Below are 21,908 nucleotides of genomic sequence, written 5' to 3' on the forward strand. Positions count from 1 at the left end.
GGGGTACTCTAGGGGGTCCCCCTCCCATTTTGTGCCTATGGGGGGGGGGGGGAAATGGTGAGTGCCTTTGATTTTTCAAAAGTGGATTAATCAGAGATCATGCCACTGAGTAATGCAGGGTCACGGAGAGATTGTGCTTCAATAAATTTAAAAAAAAACAAAACAACATTTTTTTAATACAATCGCCCCAGAAACTATGTGCACCGATTACACAGAAAGCATGCGGTCTCGCATCAAGGTAACTTCCGGCTAGAACCATCAATCAATTAATATTAACTCCCTTTAATTAAACCTGCTAAGGGCTCTTTTTCTTTCAGAAGAAAAGATGACGTTTCTAATGGAAAGAGGATTGAACTAAAAAACAAAACCCCCAAACCGTGCTTCCCACCCATAAACTCTGCTGCTCTCTGTGCGTCGGAAAATATTGCATTAAACAAAGCCTGAGCCTTCCACCGTGCAGGAGGCATAATTAATGCGTTTGCAAATGAGCTGCAGTTTTCAATGTCCTAAACCGAGCTGCAATCTTCCCCCTTCCAGCGAGTCAGCTAGGGAGAGGCATATTATTTTCTCTTACTGCAAGTGCGAAAAAGGAGAGAGAAAAAAAAAATGTCCACAGAATGACATGCAGTCCCCTTAACAATATATTAGTGCAGCTGTAACAGATGCATGGGCCCCTTGGCACTTTGTAGAACGCTTTTTTGGCAACAGTCATTTATACCTCAAGGGTTCCTTGTGCACTGGCTTTGGCCAGTAATTTCGGCTTTTTAATCCTTTAATGCACTGTGCAGCCTTCTAACATGGGATTTCTACATAACACATGCAGCATAGCAATGCCATATCACCCTCTTGCAAAGGTGAAGTTTCATGAACCGGGGACAATTTTAAAATCTACCCAAACTCTAAAGAAGCAAAAGCTTGAGCAATCGGCAGACGTCCAAAATACTTTTGCTCCCCTAATTATTAAGGCGCTAATTTCCCAACGCAAGAATCGCCTTCCTCACGGAGCTAAAGAAAAGGAAAAAAAAAAATGGGATAGAGCTAGAAACCAAGATCCTAGAGGGAGAAAAAAAATGCATGAAATCCTCACCGTGACCCTGAATCAAAGATACTGTTTATATATCACAATGGAATATGTAATGCTGTAAAAAAAAACATCAAAGTATTTACCAGTGTCTAGCAGCCCTGCAATCACGGAATGCAATATTTCTCCAGTCTTCCTGACTTTATTCCTTCAATATGTGTAACTCAAGTTTCATTCACCGGGACAATTCCAAGATAAGGATCTGATGATACGGAATCATCGGTGCTGAATTTCCTCCATTTAAATCCGACAATCATGCAAAAATACGAATGCTCAAACGTTATTTCCTCGGCTGCAAGCAAATAATGCCTGCTAATCCAACAGAGATACCGCGGGCTGAAATGTGCCTTCAGGATTCCTTGTCGAGGTCCACGTCTGTGATTTCAGGGCAGCAGATTACCGACTGATTTTTTTTCTTTTTTTAAAGCCTCTTTCGATCCTGGATGCGCCGCTTGCTAACACACCGAGAACCCTGGGTTTTTCTTTTTTTTTTTTTTTTTTTGCCCCCCCCCCACCACCACCAATAAAACAGGTTTGAATTTCAGTTCGGCGTAGCGACGAAAAATGGTACAAAGACGCGCCTAGCGGCAGCCGAGAGAACTACAACCGCTGCCGCCGCTGAGGAAGACGAGCCTGGCACGGCAGCAGGTTGGCCGGAGAGGAGGAGGCAGAGGCGGCAGCTGCTGCTGCGCAGCGCTTTCCGCGCGGAGTCGTCCCCCCCCCCCCCCCCCCCCACCTTTCATCTCCCCCCAGACTGGTGATGGGGGCACAGAAAGGGAGTTCCCTTCTCTCCAGGCCTCCTGCTTCAGCTCTTCTTTCAGTCTGGGGCAAGGAGGACACGTACACATCAGTCTGGGTAAACACGGGGAGGTCTAGGAGGCTATTAATATGCCTTTCACTTCTTTGCTGGTGAGTGAGTTCTATCTGTTGTTTTGAACTTGCTTTCTCGGGGCCCCGTTGGCTGTTTCAGTGTCTTATCAGCAGAAAAAAAAAATCCCCAGAAGGAAAGCCTTTTCTTTCTTTTTTAAATCAGCAGCTTCTGCTAAAAACGTAAAGGCTTTTTTTTTTTTTTTTTTTTCCCAGCAATCAGAGTGGCAGAATGGTAGACAAAAGGACTAAATCATAAAATGGACAGGCTCTCACCTCAGCCAGGGTGGAGTAGAGGGATAGGAATGTACCATTTTTTTGCCACGTCCAGCCGGATGTGGCAAAAATAGTACATCCGGCTGGACGTGGCAAAAATGCCACATCCAATGGCTTATTTCTGCTTGCATTTGTAAGAAGTGACCACACCCCCCCCCCCCAAAACGGTGTCCGTATGGATTTTGGAGAAGAAGCCCCTCCCCCCCCAGGCCAGAGTGCTTGCTTGAGCAGGTGAAGTTAACTAGGTGCGGTAGCCCACCTGATGAGGAGGAGGAGGGGGGGGGGGAAAGGTCTGGGGTCTGTACAACTAAGCGATATGAAAGGGAGCGAACCAGGTGACTTGCTCTCTATTCCTTTTCCTGCTGGCCACGGAGCAAAAGCTGCACGCAGTTAGCCAGGGCCTTCCCTACGTGGCAGCCCGGCCGGTTCAGTCCTCCTCCCTTGGCTGCCCCTGCCTCTCCTTCCCCCTCTCCTATTCGGGGGATTCCCTTGTTGTCCCGTCCCCCCCCTGCCCGCTACCTCCCCCTCGGCCAGCATATGGTCTGCCCCTGCCAGCACCCTGCGTCTGCCCTCTGCCCTTCATCCACGTGTGCTGGTCTCTCTGACCCTCCCCCCCCCCCCCGCTCCCCGCAGGCCCGCCCGGTACGGGACAGCTTAGACAGAGGCACCTGTCGCCGCAGGCTTGCATCCAGCCCTACAATCTGCCACTGTAGCATCTCTCTCTCTCTCCTGCTCCTGCTTTCTCAGGCTCAACCCCCAGCCCTGCAGCCTGGGCTGCAAGTTTACTCACAGCCCCCTTCGCCTGCCACACACCTGTGGCTGCCTCTGGTGTCCCAGCACCCTGCAGCTCAGACAACCAGGGAGGGCTCATCTCACATTTACAACAGAAGCTGCAGCCAGCTCTACCCCCCCCCCCCCCCCCAGACCCATCTGGGTCCTAGCACCACTCACCTGCATGGGGGAGCTGTACGAATGAGGGATACGGTGCTGTGGGCAGCTGCCAGGGATGGGAGCACACACAGTCTTTAGGGGGCCACACTTGTGCCAGCAAACTGGGGAGGCACCGGTGTGGGGGGGATGGGGAAGCGGGATTTAGAATTGCACCTAAATGGTCCTACGGAGCAGGGTTCCACAATCTACCTCATGTCCATCTCCCCCGCCCCCTCCCCCGTGGCCCCTGTGTCTTGCTGATGGCAAGGGGCAAGCAGGGTCACAGCCGTAGCACCCCCCCTCCGAGGCAGCATATGAGAAACGGTGGAAATGCAGGGCCTGCAATCCCGATCAGGAGTGGGCAGACATCCTGACCCACATTCAAGACACGGATACCAGGAAAAGGGGTTTCCCACCCCCCTCCCCTCCCCAGGTAAGGTCAGGTAGAGGCAGGGGATAGCCAGCGGGGGCGGGAGAGTCTCCTCATGTCTTTCCCCAGCGCAGGAGAAGACGCCGCAAACACAGCGGGGAAGGGGGCGGAAGTGCGCCCCCTGTGCCGCCACAGGAGGGAGCGCCAGGCCGGGGGTAGTACGACGGCATCTGGCAAACAAGACGGTGAGCGTGTGGCAGGGGACGGGGAAGAGCTGGGCCCCCCCCCCCCACCCACCCCTGGCTTGAACCAGGCGTGACTAAGCACCTCGCCCTATTGGAAGGGTCCCCGACTGTGGTAGCTCTGACCAAATGGGGCCCAAAATTGGCCAACCAGAGGACGTGGCGCTCTGGTGCAACAACCTGGGCGTGGCGGAGGTGCTCAACAAGCAGGCGCCTGGCTGGACTACCACATGACTCCGGGAATTTGTGCTGCGCTGTTTAAATCTGAAGAGGACTGTCTGGGCTGGGCCTGTGCCGGGAGAAAAACAGCCTAGCTGATGCCCTCTCTCTCTCTCTCTCTCTCACTTTTAAGTGGCCTCTTTTCAGGCAGCTGGCTCCCGAAGCAGACATGCGGGGCACACCGGTACCGGAGGCCCCCTGGCACTTTGGGATGATGCAAATGGGTCCTGCTAAGCAGAGCGGTGTCTCTGGCGACATGGAAGGCGTACAAGCAAGGATTCGGGATGGTTTCCTAAGGGGAGCAGGGGTGGGAACAGCGACAGGTGCCACAGATTATATCACGCGGGCTAAGAGATGGGGGTTTGGCCAAAGGTCATACAGGTGGCTGGTTTTGACTTTTTTTTTTTTCTACAAAAACTTTGGCCTGGGGTGATCCCCTACGGGAGTTTTGTCATCAAGAGACTATTTAAGAGCTGGGCAAACAAAAAACCCCCGCTGGGATGGCAGGTGCCCGGTCTCGCATGAAATACTGTGCCAGCGTTAGGAGGAGGCACCAGTAAGATGCCAGTCTGCATTTGGAGAGACCCCCTTCCATCCGGCCTCCTCTCCCTAGCGCTCTTTTGGGGCTCTGCGCATTGATGAACTGGTGACTTCTGCAAGGAACGACAGTGGTGGCACCGGTTTACTGGCGGGCAACGTGGTATTAATGGATGGAAAGGTGCACAAAGCTGGCAGGCGTTAATTTCTGAGAGTAAAATGTGCGGCTTGGCTGCGCATTTTACTTTCTGTATCGCGGGTACTAACTAATAGGCACATCAGCATACATTTGCATTATGACAGAAAATGTCATAATGCCTCTGTATCGCTCCATGGTGAGACCGCACCTTGAATACTGTGTACAATTCTGGTCGCCGCATCTCAAAAAAGATATAATTGCGATGGAGAAGGTACAGAGAAGGGCTACCAAAATGATAAGGGGAATGGAACAACTCCCCTGTGAGGAAAGACTAAAGAGGTTAGGACTTTTCAGCTTGGAGAAGAGACGACTGAGGGGGGATATGATAGAGGTGTTTAAAATCATGAGAGGTCTAGAACGGGTAGATGTGAATCGGTTATTTACTCTTTCGGATAGTAGAAGACTAGGGGGCACTCCATGAAGTTAGCATGGGGCACATTTAAAACTAATCGGAGAAAGTTCTTTTTTACTCAACGCACAATTAAACTCTGGAATTTGTTGCCAGAGGATGTGGTTAGTGCAGTTAGTATAGCTGTGTTTAAAAAAGGATTGGATAAGTTCTTGGAGGAGAAGTCCATTACCTGCTATTAAGTTCACTTAGAGAATAGCCACTGCCATTAGCAATGGTTACATGGAATAGACTTAGTTTTTGGGTAATTGCCAGGTTCTTATGGCCTGGATTGACCACTGTTGGAAACAGGATGCTGGGCTTGATGGACCCTTGGTCTGACCCAGTATGGCATTTTCTTATGTTCTTTTGTTCTAATTAGTTTCAGGGGGGGTTGGCCGCGCGTTTTTGACGCACTCTTACCCCTTACAGTATAAGGGGTAATAATAGCGCGTCAAGAACGCGCGGCCAAACGGGGGCTAAACTGTGCGCTCAGCTGAGCGCACCGTCCTGTATCGGCCTGAGTGACTGTGTGGACGGTCGGACCCTCCTTCCTAGTAAGAGCCTAAAACAGGGCTTGGGAGCCGTGTGTACGGGAAGCACCTCACGCTCGCATCCAGAGGTGTCCGTGTGGCGTGGGATGGGCACTGTGGCATGCGGTAGCCACAGCTTTTGCCGGCGATTGCGCAGCTACCGGAGCGGCGAGCCTGGCCCGCGGTAGAGATCATTCACTTTAGGTGGCGATGATTTTGGCAGGATGCCCACCCTGGCATTGATAAGGAACCTGGCTTGGCTGTGGGGGGGGCTGTGGGGGGGGGGGGGGGTACGGTTTGTTTGGTATAGCAGCATTCCTCGACCAAAGTGGGGGTTCGTGGAAACCAGTAGACAGATCCGAGAAGGCCAACAAACAAGTCAGTGGTTTTATTCGGCCGGGGGTGGTTGCCGCCATTCGGCACAAGCTGGTAGCTCTGGACACGGCTGGACTCTTCCACTCAGATGAGGTGCATTTATCTGACATTGGGAATGGCATTTTTAATATGATACTGTAAGGTACAAAGGGCCTGCAGATACTGAAAACATTGGGTGCAGCCTTTGTTGGGGCTCTGGGGCAAGCCCCTCATTGCCCTCAGACTGTGGCAGGTACCCAGGTCAGTGAGCGCATGAAGCAGTGGGACAAGGTTGATATCAGAAACGCCGAGCAGCCGGCAGAGCCGAAGGCATGGCTGTCGCCCAGCCTGGCGGGCTGGAGGGTGGCAGAGGAAGGTGGGGGGGGGGGGTGCGGGCTGGTCCCGGATGGCAGGCTGCGGGGTGGCAGAGGAAGGAGAGGGCTCCACAGGGGAGAAAATGGGAACCGGCTCGGGGCCCATAATGTCACACAGGTAAACATGCAAGAAAGCTGCAGCCCTGTGATACCATCGAACAAAGGGCCTCATTTTCCAAAGCTGTTAAGCGCAGGCCTGCGCTACTGAAATCGGGGCGGAGTCGGCCCCGGAAGAGGAGGAGTCGGCCCCGGAAGAGGAGGAGTCGGCCCCGGAAGAGGAGGAGTCGGGGGCGTCACCGGGGGGCCGACTCCGTGAGGACGGCGGGCAGAGCGGAAAGGTAAGGCCCTTTTCGCTCGCTATTTCGCGCCCAATAACTACACCTGGTGTGTGGTGGCGGGCTTTAATGGTGATGGGTGGGGTGAAAAGGGGGAGCTTCCGGCTGCCTAAGTTATAGGAACCGCTTCTTCCACTTCCCTGATGTTGGTGCAGTGCATTTCCACTCACCTTCAGTGGCTGATGGTTTCTCACTGGTTTCGTGTACTCGGGGTGTGACTTTTGTTGGGAGGGAGTTTCTTTTTCTAGCTTTTCTACCCAAAAGAACTGAGCTTTTTCCAAGCCACCAAGTGCCCCTCACTCTGAGGGATTCTTTTGTCAATCTGGCAATTATTTCAGGGCAGAGGATACCCAGCTGCAGCGGCGAATTCCCGATGAAGACCGGCCCGGGGATTCGCGGCCCAGGAGATACCACGTGGTCTGCCGAGCGCGGCTCTGTCACGGCCGCAGCTCACACCGGGGCCCACAGAGAGCAGACAACTGAGGAGGCACCCACAAAGTAGAACGGGGAAAGGAGGAGAAAACTGGAGATTTCAAGATCAAAACAGTGGATCCCAGGTATTTGGAAAGGAGGAGCCCCCCCACAGCCCCAGATTTAGGGAGCATAGGCAATTTTGAAGGCCACAAATATCCAAGCAAATGTGCAGAGAGGGAGCCTACTCCCGCCGTGCATTTGAAAGAGGCTTCCCTTTAATATTCCGGGACTCTTACGCGTGGGGGAGGGGTGTACAAAGGGACTTTCCCCCCTCTCCCAAACCTCCAAACCTGTTTATGGCTGCCGAAGTCTTTAATCCGGTCCTGGGACCCCGTTGTTAGTTTGCCCAGGACAGCTTCACATTTCATCTAAGGAGGAATGAATTCAGAAGGGCGTGGTATAACCACTGCAGATCGCTAGAGGCTGGAAATACAGACGAGGAGGGGGCAGGGGGGGGTAACCGGAGCCGCAGTTACAACCATGCGCAGCTTCCTGGGCAGGCTGAATGGGCCGTGTGGTCTTTATCCTGCCATCATTACTGTGCTACTAAGGGATAGGGCCATTATGTGCAGGAGAGGTTTATCCTTCTCCTCATGAAGGATCCGCCAGTCGCCAAAAAGAGGTGGAACAGATTATGACTTCGCCCCAGCATCGATTGGGTGCTCTTCTCGCTTTGGGAGAGTCAGGGTTACACTTCCTTCTCTGAGATTCAGAGGGCAAAATTTGCTCCAAATGATCAGTTTAAGAATAATAGTAATAATAATGAAGTGCGAAAGAGTGAATCCTAGATGGAAGGCCCTAAGGAAAAGGTTAATGAAGCAGAGCGAGTTCTCTCTTTTATACTTTGCAGTTTCGGCTGGGGCTGCTGCATGAGGTGTGTACCAGCGGATTTAAGAGCGGAGGAGCAGCTCCCATTCGCCAAACCAGCCCCAGAGGGCCTAAGTACAAAGAGCAGGCAGGCAGAAGTCAAACATGGATGAGAACAATGCCAGCGTCCCGAAAAGAAGCTTGCGGGAGCTGGGGAGAAGCCGGTCTGAAAGGGGGGAACTGAAAGGGTGAGATAAGAACGCTTCCCAAGCTCGGGGTCACAAAACCTGCAGCTGAAGTCACACGTGCCCCATAGAGCAGGCCCTCTTCAGGTGCCAGCTGCAGCATTAGCAGTAAGAAGTCAGCACCGGACCCTCGAGCCGGCTCGCGCTCACAGGCCCCGCAGTGGCACTGCCCTTGCACGAGTCGGCGGTATAAAAGGAAGGCCTGCCTGAGGAGAGACTGAGCCCGCACTAGTTTTATAGCCCCCCCCCCCCCCCCCCGGTGCTGACTTTCAGTATAAATGTTGCTGCAGCTTGAAGATCACCAACTGGCCGGGGACCCAGCCATGAGGGGAGAGAAGGGCTGAGTGGACGTGGGCTGGTGAGGATTTGCCGCCGCTGTTCTAATGTCATCCGCCACTGAACTTATCCAAGAGAAAAACGATGCCCCTGTCAGCCCTGCCCTTGCTTCCCACCAGTTGCCGTCCACTTTTGGCCCAGAACCCAAGGGAAAATGTGGCTGCTGATTCTGGACGGGGGAAATTTAGAGAAGGATATGTTTGAATGGTGGGATCAGGATGCAGGAGGAGTTTGAGAGTTGGTCAGCTAGAGGGATTGTCTGTAGAGGCTGAGAGAGAAAGAGTGAATGGCAGAAGAGTGACTGGAGAATGTAAGAAGCTGGGGAGTTTGTGATGGAAGGGTAGGAGGGGAGGAGATGAGGCTGGGACATAAGGGATAGGGAAGAGAATGAGGAGGTAGGGAATGCAGAGGCTCAGTGGAGATTATAAGAAGGGTTTGGGGTAACCAAGGATCTAGTAGAAGGGGGTGAGAAAAGGGGGGGGGATGGTCTGAGGAGGTGAGAAGAGCTGGAGAATGTAAAAGGAGATCAGCTGGAGAAGCAGGGCTTGAGAGGAGGAGGTTAAGAGAGGAAGTCCTCTGGAAAGGATAGAGGATAAAAGCGAGAGTAGAGGTTGAGAGAGAGGATTTACTGGAAAGGGTGGAAGTTGAGAGTTGGGATAAGAAGTGCAAGAGTGGGAGCATGGAATGATTATTGGAAGATCACACCAGGCCTGCCTGGCTGCAATCGTTTGTATTCGCATGGGGCGGCATACCCAGGGGAGGCGGAAAGCCGGCAGCAGCAGGAGGAGAGGCTGCAAGGCCGCCGGCAGCCGAAGGAGGAGAGAGACGCAGTAAGCCGCCAGCGGTTGTCGGAGTGGTCCGTGTTTTGTTTCCGCTCTATTCCCCCCCCCCACAATCAGGAAGGCCCGCAGGCCCCTGATGGTCAGGGCTGGTGAAAGCCTGCCTTCCATTCCAGCCTCGGGCTCCCAATAATGACGATGCTGCCACGGGGGGCAGGGGCCGCAGCAGAAGCAGCATCGTCATTAAAGTGACCCGAGGCTGGAAGGGAAGGCAGGAAATCCTCGAGTGTGCATGCGACAAAGAATCTTGTGCTATCTGCTGCGTGCGCACACTCAAGCAGGTAAGGAGCAGGAACAGGGGAGGAGGGAGAAGGATCAAGTGGGAGAGTGCAGATTGAAGGGAGAGCAGGGACTCATATTGGGTGGGGGGGGTGGGATTGAGGGAGAGAGCAGAAGGGAGGGAGAAGAGTGGCCCCAGTTGGGAGAGAAGCATGGATATGGGAAATCAGGTTTTTGGATTGGGGGGTGGGGCAAGAGCGAGGATTGGGGGGATTGAGTGGGAGAGCAGTAAGGTAGGGAATGAAGAGAGGGGAAGAGTGAGAACTGGGTGATGAGATGGGGTGAGGATGCCTGTGGAGGATTCTGGGACCGAGTTGGTGAAGGGCACATGGCTGAAGTTTTGCCTAGCACCTGATACCTTGCACCAGCCCTGGTGATGGAGTTCATCCTACCTCGGCCTGAAGACATCAGGAGGCCATGTGGGTATGTGTGTGAGCGAGAGCAAATGTGTGTCTGAGAGCCTGTGTGTGCATGTCTGTTTGAGAGCCTATGTGTGTGTGTGTGTGTGTGTCTGTGTGAGTGTGTTTGTGTGAGAGCCTGTGTGCCTGAGAATGTGTCTACGCGAGAGCCTGTGTGTATGTTTGTGAGCCTGTGAGAGCCCATGTGTCACAGATAGGCTGTGAGGGAGAGGGAGCCTGTGTATGTTAGAGAGAGGGTGTGTGTGAGAGAATGAATGTTTTATTTTGTGTGTGTGTGTATGTGAGAGAGAGAGAGAAGATAAAATTTGGGCGTCCGTACCTCCCCCAATCCACGACAGTCTCAGGGTGAGTGGAAATCAGAAGGTCACAGGTATGGAGAGCAGGAGATTTTTGAAATCCTTAGTTTAAATTATTGGGTGTAATTTGATAATTATGCTCTTTCAAAATATTTAATTTGGGAGGGGACTAGACCATTTTTAATTATTAGATTTTTTCTTCATCAGATGTTTTAAAATATTTTATTTGGTGTTTGGGAAATTTTGTATGTTCTATTCAATAACTGAAATATTTATTTTTTTTATGAATATGATTTTACTATTATGATTGTTTTATATTTCTTGATTTTATTATTTATTCCTTTTATGAATAATGGTAATGTTTCTGTTTTTCCATTGTTGCTCTGCATGTAGAGGCTGGCTTGTTGTGGATTCCAGTTTAGTTCTCAGCACATTTCTGTTTATACTTTCTGATCTCTTTATTCTGTATTTGGTCAGGGTCTGTCTGTGATCTGCATATATGACCGAGGTGAGGTATTTTGCTAACATGTAATTCCTGTGTAGGGATCTATGGCAGCCTGATTTCCTAATAAGAGTTTTATTGGTATCCTAGGGCCTGGTGTAATGTGTGCAGTGTTGCCTTTTCCTAGATAAGGTTGTTAGGGTTGTTTTGGTATGGGAGGTTTACTATATTTCAATGCTAATTGTTCATGGCTTTCTGAAGGCCGAGTGCATGCCAATACGCATTACAAAAAGTCTAACTCCATAGGAGTTCCAAGGGTCGTTTTTGCAGAGTTTTCTGGTTGGCACCACCGGAGTGCATGCAAATGTGTTGTTGTAAGTGTTATTTTTGCCTCGGCAGACTGTACTTTTGAATGTTCGTTTGCATGTAAAATGTATTATAAATGCATAATTTAATTGTGTGTGTCTGTAAAGGATGTGGAGGGGTGTGTGTGCAAGGCTGTAAGGTTTGTCTAGGGTACCTCATACCCTTCCCTATCCATGGTTCTGGGGTGGGGGGAGGGGCATGTCATTTTTTTAAAATATAGATTGCAGGGCCTGGGACAGACACTGAATGAATCGGGGGGGGGGGGGAGAGATCTCAGCCTAGTAATTTTTTGCACAGGGCAGCAAAAAAGCTAGTACTGGCCCTGATCTCACCCCTGCTCATTTGTTTTGGTCGTGCTAACTAAAATGGGGTCACATTGGCTAAAAGTTTGGGAAGCCCTGCTCTACAGACTCTGCTTGTTCGGCAGATGAAAGCCTAACCCCCTCCCCAACCTCCAGTTGTTCAGTTGTCTTAAGCCATCTTTTCAAATGTTTGACATGGAGAGGCAGGACAAAGAAAAACTCTCTTCAGAGGCAACGGGAAAGATACTGTAGTGAAATGATTCTACTTAGAAAATTTAGAAACGTTTTATCTGCTCTGGACCTATGAGATGAGAAACCAAAGCCCAAAATTAAAGGAGATCCAACTGTGACCTTGAGTGAAAAGGTTAAAAAACAAATCTCTATTGCTAGTATATAAATCAATATGGGAAAACACCATTTAAAGAATTGCAGTGTAATAAAATTGTCCATGGTCTTTTTTTTGGTTTGGGCCTGATGGAATGTAACTCTTGAAAGCTAGTCAAGAAATGTGTTGTTAGTCCAATAAAAAAAGGCATCACATTATTTATTTTTTGTTTATTGGCCTTTATTTTCTCACATTCAAGTGGATTAACATTGCAGCCACACTGCTTTATCCAGACCCAGCCATCAGTTTCTGCTGGTTTTACCACAGCCTCTAAGACGGATATACCCAGATTCTGAAGTCGTAGGACTGCCTCTTACACAGAAAGGCAAACACGGACCTCTGAAAGGACTTTGTTGGATCAGCCCATAAGGTGTCTGCCACTAATGTCTCTATGGATGCCGCTAGAACGTTGTTAAAGGTAGATTCGAAGACTGGCATCAGAAATCTCATCTGGCACTCAAAATGCTCAAGATGTCCTCATCATTAGTGTTAGGGCAGCCTTCCATTCAAGTGCAACCTATAACTTCATTAACGCTTTGGCTAAGAACATGACCTTCTCAGCTATTACCAGAAGGATGTTATATCTTAAGACCAATACACCTCGTCTATCCACCTTTCTCAGGGTGATTTTGATCAGAGAAATTATTGGAAAAGAGGGAACAAACATCTAAGAGGCAATGTCACTTTGTCTGGCTAAAGAACCAGATATAAGGCTCCCCACACGATGACACCTCTAACTCACAGTTTAGTCTTCTTATTGCGATAATCGATATCAGAAAAGTTACCTTTTAAGTCAATTTTCTGCAACAGGCTCTAATGGTTCAAATGAATGACTCATCAGAATACCCAAAACCACATTCAGATCCCACATGGCTACAGGAGATCTACAACTTGGTTTTAATCTGTTAACTGCCCTAACGGCCTTGCTATGAGGCCAGTGCACTAAGCTGCAAATGTTTTCATAGACCGGTTCCTCCCCGTAAGCAAAAACATGCAAAAATGCAGGCGCATTGGGCCTTTGTGCATTTATACGTGCAGAGGGCCCATTTGGGAAAATATTTGCAAATTGCCCCCTTTGCAAGTAGTAAGCTTTTGCAATTAGTCCACTAGGTGTGAAAGTTTACTACAATTTTGAGTTAAATTAGCTGCTGTTATGCCAAATCATGTAAAGCAGATCATTCAGAATCAAGCGAAAATTCAGCATGCAAAGACATCTTCACATGCCAGTTTTTGCAAAAAAAGATAATTACACATCAGTTACCTTTTTTTGGCACTCCTGCAAGCTTAGATTTGTGCCCACGTTTTCTACCCAGCTCGTTTGTGTGGGTAGAAAACTCATGTGAACAAGGCCTGTAATCCACAGCAGATTAATACATCAGCCTTATAGACTTTCCATGGTTCCCCACAAAGCTTATAGACAAATGTCTTTAAAAAATTAGTGTTTGACTGTTGTGACGAGGGAAACAATGGTGGCCCTACCACTGTGGGCAGGGGTGCACATTAATAAACAACTGAGATTAAAAAAGATTTAGACAAATTCCTGGAGGAAAAATCCATAAACTTATTAACCAGATAGACTATCGGAAATTCACTGCTTATCCTTGAGCGTAAGCAGCATGAAATCTATCTATTTAGGATCCTGCCAGCTACCTGTGACCTGGATTGGCCACTGTTAGAACAGGATACTGGGTTTGATGGACCCTTGGTCTGACCCAGAAAGGCAGTTCTTCTCAGGACCTTTGGAAACATCTGACCTGAGGTCCCAGGGCTGGTGATGTCACCAGTTCTAAAATGTGCTTTCTGTCTCTTCCTGAAAGGAGAGCACCCTTCAGCCTGGGTTATTATAGGAGAGCTCCAAGAAACACCATTAACAGCTAAGAATGTATCCTTTCCGGATCACCTTCGTAATGCATGATAACTGCAACATTACTCTCCGCTTTGACAGTGGGGGTGGGAAAGAGGTATTGGATTCAGACAACAACCAACACAGGCTCCCGACTTCTACAGTCTGGGGTACTGATACGCAGACATAAGGGGGAAAGCACGGGACGGCTTCTACGGTCAAGTCCGTAAACAAAGCACGTCAAGCAGCACTGTCTGAATTTTCAAGAAGGCTCATCACCCAGTGAAAGAGAAACATGGGGGTAACCTGCACAGCATGGCAGACACTATTAGGGGTGTGCAGAGGGACGCCATACGTTGCATTCGGGATTCATATTCGTCGGGGGGCAGATACGTTGCATTCGGAAAGGGGGCCCCCCAATACGTTCATGCGTTCACTCTTATTCGTTTCCCGGCTAAAATTGAATTAACTACAACCCCCCACTCTCCTGACCCCCACAAGACTTGCCAAAAGTCCCTGGTGGTCCAGCAGGGGTCCGGGAGCGACCTCTTGCACTCGGGCCGTCGGCTGCCAGTATTCAAAATGGCACCGATAGCCTTTGCCCTCACTATGTCTCAGGGGCTACCGGCGCCATTTTGAATACTGGCAGCCGAGGGCGTGCGTGCAGGAGATGGCTCCTGGACACCCTGCTGGACCACCAGGGAGTTTTGGTAAGTCTTGGGCGGGTCAGGAGGGTGGGGGTTTGTTTAAATTCGCTCCTTTAGACTGCTGAATAATTCTGCGAAGATTTGTTGTATTCGTGGGGAATCGCGATATGTTTCGCTTCCCCACGAATACAACAAATATGGCCCTATATGTTGCGGATTACCAATACATTGGAAACAAATGCACACCCCTAGACACTACAATAAGAAGCTTGCTGGGCAGACTGGATGGACCATTTTGGTCCTTTTCTGCCATCATTACTGTTACTATAAGATGCTTGATCTTGCATTTCAAAGTTGTTGTTTTTTTCATGTTGAGACTGGTAAGCTTTTAAGAAGTGTTTTCATTGAAATAATCAACATCTTATGATTATTTTGACAGTATGACCATCTTTCATTCAGACTGAATATTCAGATACAAATATTCTTTTGGTTTCTGAATGGACCACTCTAGGCATACCTCCCTGTATGTTGTACTTATTATTGAAAAGTAACCATACAATTCATAGTTTATACATCAATTTCTAAAAGTATATGCCATACTTTTTTAATTTCCAAGGAATATATTGTATCATGGAAATAAATATGAACTCTCAAAATATTAACGTTATATAATGCTAAGGTTATTGATGAACTATCAATTAAAAGCTGTACAGGTTCTGAATTCCTTGCCACTAAATATATCCCAAAGACCACTACTCAGTGGTCCTCATACACTGAAAATAAATAAGACAAAGCATGAAGAACTGAGAAGTTTAAACTATCTTCAGTGATTAGCTCAGAACAGACTAATCTTTTCCTTCTGGATATCCGGGGTTCAAGTCCTGTTAGCTCACATTTGAAATTGGACAATTGAAAATATTTCCCAATCAAACTTTTTTTCACATTGCCAAATCTCCTAAACTTTGCTACAACATTTTTCTTTTTGGCCAGATAATTTCCTCCTGCTCCTTTGGGTTCCCAGTTCCGTTGGAACCAGCCTCTGTTGGGTAAAGTGTCTCATCCCTTCATTGGCAACTTCCTGGGATTTTTGTCTCCTCCACCCCCCCCCCCCCCCATCACTTCACCCCAATCATTGCAGTGACTGTGCTTAATCAGGGGCCACCCACAAGGGCTCCTTCTGGAATCCTGCAATTCTGGAACCTAAATCCAGCACTGGGTGTCACCTTTGTGTGATGACCAGGCCTCCCATCACTGCCAGCCCAAAGGACTGTGAACGCTGCCTCCTCAGCATCCCCAGCTCAGCTGGGGAGCAGAAGACCTGACCTGAAATCGAACCCAGGTCCTCTGAATACAGCACTGCCACTGGGATGACCCCTGTTGCAATGTTTAATCTTTGATCAACGTCTACCTAGCATTAGAGTAGGAAGAGCACTGGGTACTGAATTGCAGGCATAACGGGAAAAGCACAGGGCTGCTTCTACGACCAAGTCTATAAGCAAAGGATGTCAAGCAGCACTGTCTGAATTCTCAAAAAAGCACATCACCCAGTAAAATATGTTGCTAGCTGCAGTTTTTCTGGGTATCATAAGACTTGGGGATAACTGCACAGTTACTACCCTTAAGAGAAACATGGGAGTAACCTGCATAGAGTGGCAATTACTACCTTAAGAAGCTCACTGGTAGTTTGGATGGACCATTTGGTCCTTTTCTACCTTCATTTCTATGTAAGTCACTATTCAGCTTATTTTTTATTTTATTATTTAATATATTTATATTCCACCTATAACAAATCATCATCCTAAAACAGTAATATAAAATACATTAACACAAAATACAAGTTAAAAGAGGAAAACAGCAGACAAAACAGAATATTGCATCCAGGCTGCTATTATTCCAATCACATATCTACCTTATAAATGGGCTCTGACCGACAGCCCGCAAATACGCAGTAGAGAGCAGCTCTACTGCGCATGCGTCGGCGGGAGAGCACGTCGGTCAGAGCGGAGCTAAGATGACCCTGGGAGGAGCAGCTGCGGCAGAGCGGCGGCGACGATATTGGGCGGGCCGAGCTACAATAGGTGGGAGGAGCGGCAGCGATATCAGGAGGAAAGGCGGGAAGGAGCAGCTGAGGTGTGCGCTGGGGAGGGATCCCAGGAGACCTCCCGTCTCCGTGAGCGGGCCGCACTGAAGAGCACAAGAGGGAGAGGGAAGGGGGTGGGGATGAGAGTGAGGGTGGGAAGTGACTGAGGGAAGGGGAGGGAGTGGGAGGTAGAATGAGGGGGGAGGTGAGAGTGAGGGAAGGGGAGTGGGAGGGAGAATGAGGGGATGGAGTATGAGGGGGAGGTGAGGGGAGGGAGTATGAAGGGGGAGGGAGAATGAGAGGGGAGGGAGTGAGAGGGGAGAATGAGGGGGGGAAGTGAGAGTGAGGGGAGGGAGAACGAGGGGGGAGGTGAGAGTGAGGGGAGGGAGGGAGAATGAGGGAAGGGAAGGGAGAATGGGGGGAGGTGAAAGTAAGGGAAGGGAGTTTGAGTAGGGGCAGGGGAGGGAAGGGGGGTGAGTGACCAAGGGGGAGGAGGATGAGTGACTGAGGTGAATGAGGGGGAGGGGGAGGAGGATGAGTGACTGAGGTGAATGAGGAGGGAGGGGAAGGAGGAGTGAGGGAAAAGAAGTATAGATGGGTGCAGTGTCCGAAAACAGATTGAAAAAAAAAATTAATGTAGCCTGTTGTTACGGGCTTAACGGCTTGTTCACTATTATCAGGGCTGCTTATAGAAATTTAGATAGTGGCTGATATTCAGCCAGCCGTGTCTGGATATGGTTAACCAGACAAAGCTGTCCACATAGCTTTAGCATGAAACCATGACAGCTAAATAAATACCTATCGTAAAGTTATCTGGACAGAGCTATCTGGGTAACTTTAATTTTGCTATCTACCCAGTCAGTTACCTGGGTAATCCAGGTGCCCAGACAGAGTCCCCAGTGCTGCCTCTTTTTCTTCCATAAACAATTTGCCCTGCAAAATTTAGGTGGCGAGCAGGGGCAGGGGAGAGGGGGGGGGGGAGGGCAATTTAAAATGTTGGGATTTATAGGGCAAATTCCAAAAGTAGTTGGGCAAATGTCTTTGAGTGTCAACCCTATAATGCACACCCTAGTCAATATTACTTTGACCAGAACTGAAGGGTTGAGTGGACCAGCTCAGTGGCAGGGCCATGCCAATCCATGCGGAGTATTTGGGTTCAGTTTCAGGGTCAGGTCTGCTCTCCAAAGCAGCTGGAGCTGGGGTGCTGCAGAGGCAGCGCTCAGAGTCCCTGAGGGGAGGGAGTTCCAGTTATAGTGCAATGGTGACACCCAATGGCTAGATTTGGACCCGGGGTTCCAGAGGGAGCCCTGGTGAATGGTTCCCAAGTGAAGGATTGTTGAGAAAACTGGGCTGAGTTGGGAAAGGATATAATATAGGGGAATAATCTCAAGAGAGTTGGCAATGAGGAAGGCCTATCGTGTTGGATTACCGCAGACTTCTGATTGAGCTGGAATCCCAAAGCAAAAAAAAAAAAAAAAAAGAGAACTTAATAGCCGACCATCAAAATACTCCATAAACTGAACTGAACCTGACAATAAGCCTCAACATTTTTATCTAGCAGTAATTTTGACATGTGAAAGGTTAATAAAAATACATGCCTTTGTGCCAATTATACAATGCTAGAAAACTGAAAATAGCTAAAACAGCAGGGAATGTTCCTCTAAAAGCTTGATGCAACGATGATTTACAGCATCACATAAAAGCCTTAGAATGGTAATGCCAATCTTCATCTCTCCTATCAAATATAGATTTCAGGAGAAGCACTTTAAAATGGCTCTCTGCTGATAAAAGTTGCTGTAATGCAATGCAAAACGTACGGCAATTCCTTCAGGAGCTATTATCAGGCAAAGCCACCCCTACTGATATTTTCTGACGTCATCTGCTCCTGAAAGAATCATCTAGAACATCCCCATATGCTTTACTGTGCAGTATAACAAAGTGCTTTGTAACCACCACTACTAGACTAAGCAGATATGACCTGAAAGTTATAAAGCAGAAATTGTCAAGGAACCCAAAGGCCTCTTTTTTTTTTTTAGAGGAATTTTTCTAATATATATGTATATATATATATATATATATATATATATATATATGCTTTTAAAAGACTTTATATAACTTTCATAAAAGAAAATGAGCGCTCCAGTTTAAAGCTTTTGAAGAGCAACAGCCTCTCTCATGCCTTTTCTGCACTTCTTGATATCAGGCAAGCTTAAAGAGTTCCACATATTGTAATTGGTTGGTATCAGACGTACATTTGATGGATGGTATTGGAGAGAATGAGAATTTTTCTTACCATCCAAACCGATCCAATAAAAAAAGAAATCTATAACCATTTATCATCAGATGTGGATTCTGGGCAAAAAGTATAGATATAGACACACGAATGCAGAGGAGACTGTATTTAGGAAATGCAAGTAGATTCATAATAGGAGACCACAATGTTTTAGCAATCTCACCAATGTATTACTCTTTCCAATACGGTACTCTTAGTGTCGGTAAAAAATCTTCTTAGCAAGGAATTATCACATGTCCCTACAGCAAAATACAAAGCTCTTCAGGCAAAAGGTGACTAATTTGAATTTGTAGAAATTTACTTGTACGACATTTCTATTCTTAAGACATGGCCAGATATTCTGACATTTCCCTTGTCAAAAGAATTTCCAGGTCTGTTCACTACAATAGATGCAGATAGAATACAGTGTATGACCACATTGATTTTAATCATAATGTGGTAACAGAACAGAAGGGTTGCAAAAGAGAAGCATATGGAACCAAAGACCAGTTGATGCTGAATAATGCCATTATGACCAGTTGTATAATCTGTCAACACCTCAGTAGAGCATGGATTGACTATAAGAAAGTCTTTAATAGCATCCTACACTCTTGGATAATAAATTGCCTCAAAATGTACAAACCAAATCCTGCACTGATTTGAGAACATTAGGTTCACCGTGAAAATGTGGCAGACTGCACTCCACCTAAATTATGATGGCAAATACACCATTCCTAATTTACATTTCAATCTATATGAGATTTCCCGATCAGATCCTCTTAGCTGGTTATTTTCCGGGAGACTTTTGCCATGGTATAATGTTTAGAGGTCCAACAAGTCATGTCCAAACTTAATTCATCATACTGGGGCAGATTTTAAAACCTGTGCGCGGGCACAGATTTGTTCGCGCAACCCGGCACAAACAAATCTACACCCAATTTTATAACATGTGCGCGCAGCCGCGCACATGTTATAAAATCTAGGGTCGGCACGCGCAAGGGGGTGCACAATTGTGCAACTTGGGCGCACCGAGCCGCGTAGCCTGCCTCGGAGGGAACTTTCCTTCCGGCCCCCCTCCACCTTTCCCCTCCCTAACCTGCCCCCCAGCCCTACCTAGAACCCCCCCTTACCTTTGTTGAAGAAGTTATGCGCGCTGACCGACGGCCGGCCTGTGATCCCGGGCACAGAGTGGAGGATCAGGCCACGCCCCGCTCCGCCCCTGGACTGCCCACACCCCGCCCCTTTTTGCAAGCCCCGGGGCGATCTGGGTCTGGCGCACGCCGCCGAGACTTTGCAAAATAGGCTTGGTGCGCGCAGGTTTTTTTTTTAAGGGTTACGTGCGTAACTTATGTGTGTAACCCTATTAAAATCCGCCCCACTGTATGCTAAACCCTATCTCTGTAGATTTATTAAAGATCTGAGAGGAGATGTCACCTTATGTAACTAAAATTGCAAATTTGTCATTATCAGAAGGATCAATTCCTGGTTCAATTAAAAAGTCATCAGTTTGTCTAATAATAATAAAAAAAAAAAATACTTGTAGTTCCAAGCCAAATTCACTTTCAAGTTATCGTTGATATCCTCACTCTCTTTCATGGCAAAAGTCATTGGAAATTCAGTACCCAAACAATTAACAGACTATCTAGAGGAGAAGTCATTTTGGTTTCAGAAGAAACTGTAGCATTGAAACACTGATATTGTCAATATTTATGATCTGGCGAAGATTTGACAAAGGCCAACATTACTTTCTAGTGCTACTTGAGCTCTCAGCCACATTCAATGCCATATATCATGTAATATTGGCTAGTGGAGAAGTAGCCTAGTAAATAGAGCAGTGGGCTACAAGCTGGAGACCAGCGTTCAAGTCCCACTGTTGACCTTGGACAAGTCACTTTACTCTCTGTTGCCTTAAGTACAAACTTATAACATCATTCGTCAAAACATGACGGGCTGTTATTGCATGTGAAAACTACTGCATTGTGACTTTATCATTTAAATGAGGGAAAGGGTTAAAAAATTTTTGATTTCGGTACCGTTGAGAGCGATAATATTTTACACATTATTGTCGGCAATACAGCCGGAATTAACTACACCTTTCCTATTGGCGCTATGGGGGAGACAGTATGCAGCATGGCTGCAACTGCAGCGGGCGAAAACGCACCGCCGCAATGTGGCTTACTATCGGCCCCTCCTTGCCCCTTTTTTTTCACGACTCATCATTCCACTATATTTATAGCGGAAAGATGAATCCTGGGGTTAGATTGTAAGCCCTCTGGGGATAGGGAAATACCTACATTACCTAAAAATCTAAAATAAATAAATGGCTTGAGGAATATGGCATTGTTGGAACAGTGTTAAAATAGTTCAGTTCCTATTTGTACAAGCATTCATAACTCTTCACAATTAGTTTAAAATTAAGACTAGAGTATCTCTTGGCTCAGCCCTCTCAGCGATATTTAATATGTATCTATTACCAATGTATAAATTATTAGCAGGTCTGAGTCTAAACTTTTGTATGCACTGTAGGGATGTGCATTTGGGAGAAACAAAATAGGAAATTTTGTCTCATTTCCTATTTCATTTTGGGTCATTTTCAAAATGGAACGATTTAAATTCTGAGAAAATTTCATCAAAATTTTGCCGTTTTGAAAATCAGTAAAAAAAATGTTGCAAAAAGGCACCTGTTAGGCTTAGGCCTAGGCCCAAAGCTGGGGCCTTGTGTAGGGAATAGGCTGAGATCCAAAGCAGGAGCCATGGTCTATGCCAAGCATATCGCCGGGATCTCGGCCTAGGACCTAGTCCAATGCCGGAGCCTCAGTCAAGACCCAAGGCCAGGAAATTTCCTGACCCCCACTTACCTTATCAGTCAGGAATCAGATGCTGCATCCAGGCCCAGTTCCAACGCCTGGGCCTTGGCCCGAGTCAGGCCTGATGCCTGGGCTTCAGCCCAGGCCCTGGCCTAGGCCAGGCTGTTGGAGCCCAGGCCTCAAAGGTCTCATCTTCTTTCTTTGTCTTCTTTCTTGACATGAAGCTGTCCACTGGGGATGCACCAGAGTAAATTAGCTCCAGGGCATCATCCTCATCAGAGGATGCCATTTTCTGTTCTGCCGTACAAAAAAATGGTACCTTCCGCCGAGGAGGATGCGCCAGAGTTAATTTACTCTTGTATGT

The 21,908-nt window shown here is 47.9% G+C and overlaps 1 protein-coding gene across 8 annotated transcripts in view; it reads right to left on the reverse strand.

The window, feature by feature from the left end:
* The window catches only part of NLGN1 (neuroligin 1), a 1,028,777-nt gene that overhangs the window by 907,183 nt on the left and 99,686 nt on the right, over positions 1 to 21,908 (reverse strand). For 7 of the 8 annotated variants that reach the window (XM_029617256.1, XM_029617255.1, XM_029617254.1 and 4 more), the window contains exon 1: positions 1,168 to 1,788. The exons of the other annotated variant lie outside the window; for it this stretch is intronic. The gene's annotated coding sequence lies outside the window, so the exon portion shown is untranslated. Of the gene's footprint in view, positions 1 to 1,167; positions 1,789 to 21,908 lie in introns of those variants that run through there. 8 annotated transcript variants of the gene reach the window in all.

The sequence above is a fragment of the Rhinatrema bivittatum genome, chromosome 9 (assembly GCF_901001135.1).
Source record: "Rhinatrema bivittatum chromosome 9, aRhiBiv1.1, whole genome shotgun sequence".
NCBI lineage: Eukaryota > Metazoa > Chordata > Amphibia > Gymnophiona > Rhinatrematidae > Rhinatrema > Rhinatrema bivittatum.